This window comes from Tiliqua scincoides, chromosome 3 (genome assembly GCF_035046505.1).
Source record: "Tiliqua scincoides isolate rTilSci1 chromosome 3, rTilSci1.hap2, whole genome shotgun sequence".
Taxonomy (NCBI): Eukaryota; Metazoa; Chordata; class Lepidosauria; order Squamata; family Scincidae; genus Tiliqua; species Tiliqua scincoides.
The window spans coordinates 121,170,095-121,177,020 of NC_089823.1; the positions used below are offsets into that span (position 1 = coordinate 121,170,095).

A 6,926-nucleotide genomic window follows, 5' to 3' on the forward strand; every position below is an offset into this window, starting at 1 on the left:
CTGTAGCTTGGCTGTCCTGGTTTTAACATTCTCCTTTCCCCAATCCATTGCAGCCTCTGAAGAGTCTACAACTTGACAGGCATAATCTCTTCAAGAGCTGATCAGTCATGGGAATGATGGAAAGAATTCCCATCTCAGACCATTTCTCAACACTCAAATATATTCCACGAGCCCCACACAGGAGATTTTTCTACTCCAAGGAACCCTTTTGACTTATCTTGTATGAGGAGGGGAACCTTTTGAGAGGCCAGCTTAATTACTCCTCCTTCCCCTGTGTTCAGTACTCTGCGATGACCACCAGATGTTGCAGTAAAGTTCCTCTGGATCCTAATACAGCTGGCTGACTATAGTCCACACTTTAGAGTGGATAGCAAACTGTGCCTTCCTATGGCCCTGTCTCATCTGATTGAGACAGTCAGGTTCTCTGCTGCTGTTTCCATCACTGGCCCTGCTTTTGTGTGTTGTCTGGAGCTTTCTGAAACAGAGCATTAGGCTCTTTTGCTCATTTTATCTCTTAGGATAGAGCTTTGTTGATCTGTTCCTGTCTCTGATAAACTGCCCATAAATCTTGGGCAGCAGTCAAGAAAATCCATCCTACCCCCACTGCTGCCATAACTCATTCACATAGTAGTAGCAGAGCCTCTACCATTAGCTTCTTATCCTATGACTCTCAAAACACTTCCAATGGCTTGTTGTTCTGCAGTTTCTCCCCTTTCCAGCACACCTTCCAGCATTTCTTTTAAGAGAGCTTGCTGACCTTTTCAGGCTGCAATGACATCTTCTTATTGCACCTTCTTCCAAGAGGGTTCTTTTCATTCCCACAAAGCATGGAGTGCAGTGAGCAGCATGCATTCTATTCCCATCGCTGACCTCAGCTCCCCTTTCTCCCCCACACCCAGCACCTGTAAGCATTTAAGCACAGCACTGGAATTAGGCCCACCTTTTCCCACCATCTTGGATTCTCAAGATACCAGTGTAGTTAGCCGGTTCAAGATATGAGACACAAGGCCACAGGCAACCCAGGCAGTAGCTCTGGCCCAAATTAAGCAAAACATCTCCTGCTGCCCCCTTTCTCCAGAGGCACTGCTTTTGAATTCTACCAACTATGCAAAATGTATTGCCAGAGAGCATTGGTTCTTTTGGATCTGGAAGCAAAAAGCATATCCATAGGTAAAGCAAATTCCTTTTATGGCTCACTCATGATGAGCAGTGTTAACAAGATCAAGAAAGCAAAGAGAACAAGTAGCATGCTTACGCCCTGTGAGTTGCCAAGATTACTGATTGAATGTTAGCTGACTCCCATGGACGGAGCAAAGGGGCGGAGCTTCTGCCAGAAAGGGCCAGGCAGCGCTAAACTTACCCCGGCAATAAAGATAATGAGGAGCAGCAAAGAGTGGTTTGCAGATGCAGATATGATAGGCTTTACATTCATTAGGGGTCCTGTTACATCACAGGAGCCCCTCACAAGTGTCTTTCAGCAAGAACTGTGTCACAGTCTCTGTACTGGACCGGAAGACCGGGTGTCCTCTCTGTCTCCATCAGAGGTCTCAAGCTGGTCAGGGTTGTGGGTCCCGAGGCTGGTAGATTTGGTGGTAGTGGGTGTCAGGGGTCCCTCAAGCAGCTCCAGGAACATCTGCTTGCAGAGGTGACCTCAAGAGTTGGGGGTCAGACTAGATGACCACAGAAGCCCCTGGGGAAGCTGACTATTGGGGGTGGCCCTGATGTTTCTGAGGTTTTTTTCCTGCTGATGCTGCCCGAGGGTGGTTGCTCCAGGGGTTTCCAGGTCCCTTGCTGCTGGGGTTATGTAGATGGTTGCGGCTGCTCCTGGAGTCACTGTAGCTGCTGCTGCTGGGGCTGCTGTTGTGGCTATTGCTGCTGCTGGGGAGGCTAATCCACCCAGCCCCAGAGGGGTGAAAGGTGGCCCAAGGAAGACCTTGGGGCTGCACAGGGTTGTCAGCACCTGTCCTCCCTGAGCTGGAGCCCCAGGACATGCCACCTCCCAGGCTGGTGGCTGGGCTCCTTATGAACCCTCCAGCAGCCTTTGTCATCCCTGCCCCTTCCTCTCTTGGTCTGGGCCCAAGATCTCTGCAGGCTTCCTGATAGCCCAGCTGCACTCAAGCATGATTGCACGCAGCTGCTGTTCGGCAGCTTGGGAGTTCAGGCTCCCAATGGGCGAGCAGGCAGTGTCTAGCCACTGAGCCACTGAGCCACTAGCCACTGAGCCCTGCTGCCTCCCTGCCTTGCCTGCCAGTCTGGGTCTCCCTCGGACTGCAGGGCCCCCTCCTCTCTCCATCCCATGGCTCCTTGGGGGTATTCACTCACTCTGGCGAGTACCTGGGTGACACTCCTACAGCTATGGTGTGCAGCACCCCCACAGATGGCCTACACAGATGCTCCCTGATAATGGGCTTAGGGCGTTCCAATACATGCTATGCCTAATAATATATTTTTACCCCCCATTAATTAGAAAGAAAGGGAAAACATGTTAGGGGAAAAAAACTATAAACAAACTGGGCCCCTTAATTGCAGGTGTTGGGCTTTGAAGTCATACCCAATGCTTTTCTGAGATGATATATGCAGGGACAGGAAGATGGACTCACTCCCAAGTTCCCAGTTTTTGCCTGAGAACACTAACAAGGCTTAAAAGATGCACCCGATTAAAGGATGAGAATGGATAAACAACGCTCTTCAGAAGCAGACAGAAAGGGTTTTTTTTCTCCCCCTGATATGCTAGTTAATTTACTGCATGGAGGTGATTTTGATGTCAGGGGAAAATAAAATTAAAAAATGACCCTCCACTTATAGTCTGAAGTGGTGCAGTCCAAAATTCTACTACCTCATCCCCCTTAATGTCTAGAACGGTTCTCAGTACTGAGGGGCCAGTACTCTGCAAATGCTGACCAGTCCTCTAGTACTCAAATATGTCACAATGCAACTGGAAGATGTTACCCTGCTCACAAGGGTAGCTAGCACTCTTGACTGACAACGCTGCTTTGTATTCATGTATGCACCTGTTTACAAAATTGATCACTGCCTTTTGTGTATAACTTGAACTGTTAACTTTATCCTTCACCCTTTTTTCCAATTCTGAATTACTTTCTTGCCCTTGCTGACCTTTTTGTGATTCTTTCCATGGCAAGTGACATTGGCTTTGGCTATCCTTTAAATACCCTGACTTAAAGTCTGCCAGATCTTGGAGATTTGCTGCTTTTGAGTCTTCCCAATTAACTTAATCCCTCTGCCACACAGACCCTGCAGTCATCCAGGATAAAAATATATTTACTGTCAATGCCAAGAGTAATCTGTTAGTGCGTTCCCTTGTAAATATACTTAGAAGCATTCTGAAGCTAGGCTGTTCCAGCTTTTTGTTTGCATTTCATAATTCATTCCATTTTTTTTTCAAAACTCTTCAGTGGCTGATTTATTGTTTTGCTGATCTTGATAATGCCAGCATCGGCCTATTCATTGTATTAGTGTCATTTCCAATGTTTTCTACTGAATACTCAATAGTTCTTCCCTTTGGTATTGGTGGTTCAGCAATTCCTATACAATGTGATCTCTCTTTCTCTCCTGTCTTGGTTTTCTTAAGTTACCCTAGCAAATACATTGTCCAGTGACTCAAAGTATGCTATGAAAATCAAATGAAAGGATCACATATCCATGTATTGAATTGCAGTCCTTCTGTAGTTGTTCTACTGCAACAAAAACTAGTCATTTAGAGTTCGAGTTTATTTTCTTACAGTGACTTTCTCTATGGCTTTCGGCAAGGTCTTTGATTCTGTGTCCCATTAAATCATTCTATATTATTTATTGCACACATTCTGCAGCTGTCATGAGTAGCTTTGAGAAGAGGAGGTATAAAATGTATCATTATTTCTATGTACTACAGCCACAATCCAAAGAGGTAGCTTAGGTACACCTGTGGGCATGAATACATCCAGGAGGATGGTTGACCTTCTTTTGATCATCAGTCTCACCTTTGTCAGAACCAGCACCTCTAAAACAGGTTCAAAAGACTGCCATGCTGCCAGACTTGTGTGCCCATTGTGAGCTCAGAACTAATTGCAGGGGCCTGGGTCTTTTTTAAAAACAGAACTTCAAGAGCTAGAGTAGTCATGTTTTCTCAGAGGCTGAGCACATGGTGGCCACAATCTAGTAAAGGATGCAGGTGCTGCAGTATATAAGCATGTATTCTTAGAAGGAACTGCAGCCTAGCAGTTCTAGCCTAGCAGCCTATCCCCCCTCCCCTGTTGGTGTAGCCATGCAGAAAAGGCACACAATGTATCCAGCAGAGGAGATGGATTGAGAGGCTTCAGAGGGGAACAAGAATTTAAACCCCATATCCCTCCGTAAGCCTCCTACTCCACAGTGGTCTCCTTGGAGCACGTCAGCTCTTTAACTGGCATAAGTCTGAGTAAAGAAAGGGAAGGCTGTGAAAAGGAAAGCAGAACTCTATTCCATTTTCATAAGTGGCTGCACCCAATAACCCAATACCAGATAGAATTGAGCTGCAAATAAATCTAAAAGCATATAAAAATATTGATTTACAGCCCAATCTTGAGCTGCCCGGGGTGCACGGCTGCAGCGGTGCCAAGAATGACTCCCACCACATCCTGCGTGCCTCAGCCTGCCGTGGGCGGTGCCTCAGGCGAATGAGACTTTCGTCCCCTTTTCCCAGGTAAGGGAAGCAGCCCCGCAATGGGGTTACTCACTTTAGCGCTGACCAAAAGGTCAGGGGTAAGGTAAAGGCGTTTGTGTAGGGCACCGAGCCCCACAAGAATGCCTTGGATCTGGTGGAGTGGAGCTCCATGGGACCCGCCTCCCTCCCTCCCTCTGGCACGCCTCCCACCCGCCCTTTCTCCACCTCCTGCCTCCCCATCAAGCCTCCTCCTCACCCTCTCTCCACCCCCTGTCGGCCCCCCTTTACAGGAATGCCTCCACCCCACCCCCTCCCAACCCCACTCACCGTGCCATGGCTCAGCAGTCCATGAGACCGCCAAGCAGTGGAGGATGGGCGCCCGCCCAGAGCTAGCCCAGCGCCAGCCAGCGCTGGACTAGCAGGGGTGCTGGCCCAGCAGTAAGCCTTGCAGACGTGCCTTATGGCACGGTTGCAACAGTGTGTGGCAGAAAGCTGGAGCACCGAGCTCAATATTGGGCTGTTAGGCTGCAATCCTATATACACACTTTCCTGGGAGTAAATTCCACTGAAAGCAATAGAACTTATTTCTGAATATACATGCATAGGATTCTGGGTTAGTGTCACAGATTATTTGAAATATTTTCTTAAGCACTATTGTACTAATGTTGTATTGGGTGTCAATAGCAACAACACTTTTATAGTGACCCCAGTTGTTCCCTTTCACACATTTCTGTTTTCCAGCACTTGATTGCTATCTTTTACTTTTTTCTGAGCTCAAGCAAAAATAAATGCAAAATCCAGGTAAGAAATGCTAATTTTGTCAAAGGTATGGTTGGCAACCTTCAGTCTCAAAAGACTATGATATAAGCCTACAGCACCTGGTATTCCCAGGCAGTCTCCCATCCAAGTACTAACCAGGCCTGACCCTGCTTAGCTTCCGAGATCAGACAAGATCAGGCATGTGCAGGGTAACAGTTGCTGCTTAATTTTGTCAAGGCACATGATCAAAGAAGAAACATTCTTGCAGAGAACAATTGCAAGATATCAGGTAAAAAATTGGTACACTAATACTAATACACTTATAATAATAATAATAATAATAATAATAATAATAATAATAATAATAATAACAACAACAACAACAACAACAACAACAACAACAACAACAACAACAACAGTATTTATAAACCGCTTTTCAACTAAAAGTTCACAAAGCGGTTTACAGAGAAAAATCAAATAACTAAATGGCTCCCTGTCCCAAAAGGGCTCACAATCTAAAAAGATGCCAAGGAATACCAGCAAACAGCCGCTAGAACAGACAGTGCTAGGGTGAGGTGGACCAGTTACTCTCCCCCTGCTAAAAAAAAAGGAGCACCCACTTGAAAAAGTGCCTCTTACCCAATTAGCACCCAATACACTAATACACTAATACACTAATAATAATACACTAATACATAATTAGTGTATAATACTTAGTGTATAATGCATACACTAATACATACATTAATGTACATACATAAATAATATAATAATGTAAATAATGTACATACATGTATGTACTAATACATACATAGTGTATAATACATAGTGTATTATACATAGTGTATAATAATACACTAATACACTAATAATAATACACTAATACACTAATACACTAATATAATAATAATGTATTATGTATTGGCAACCTTCAGTCTCGAAAGACTATGGTATCGCGCTCTGAAAGGTGGTTCTGGCACAGCGTCTAGTGTGGCTGAAAAGGCCAATCCGGGAGTGACAATCCCTTCCACACCGGGAGCAAGTGCAGTCTGTCCCTGGTCTGCCTCCCTGGCTATGGGCCTTCCTTCTTTGCCTCTTAGCCTCAGACTGTTGGCCAAGTGTCTCTTCAAACTGGGAAAGGCCATGCTGCACAGCCTGCCTCCAAGCGGGCCGCTCAGAGGCCAGGGTTTCCCACTTGTTGAGGTCCATCCCTAAGGCCTTCAGATCCCTCTTGCAGATGTCCTTGTATCGCAGCTGTGGTCTACCTGTAGGGCGCTTTCCTTGCACGAGTTCTCCATAGAGGAGATCCTTTGGGATCCGGCCATCATCCATTCTCACGACATGACCAAGCCAACGCAGGCGTCTCTGTTTCAGCAGTGAATACATGCTAGGGATTCCAGCACGTTCCAGGACTGTGTTGTTTGGAACTTTGTCCTGCCAGGTGATGCCGAGGATGCGTCGGAGGCAGCGCATGTGGAAAGCGCTCAGTTTCCTCTCCTGTTGTGAGTGAAGAGTCCATGACTCGCTG

The 6,926-nt window shown here is 46.3% G+C and overlaps 1 pseudogene; it reads right to left on the bottom strand.

Annotated features, from left to right (window-relative positions):
• Positions 1-5,505: 5,505 nt before the first annotated feature.
• On the bottom strand, positions 5,506-5,625 carry LOC136646630 (5S ribosomal RNA; annotated as a pseudogene).
• Positions 5,626-6,926: the final 1,301 nt, after the last annotated feature.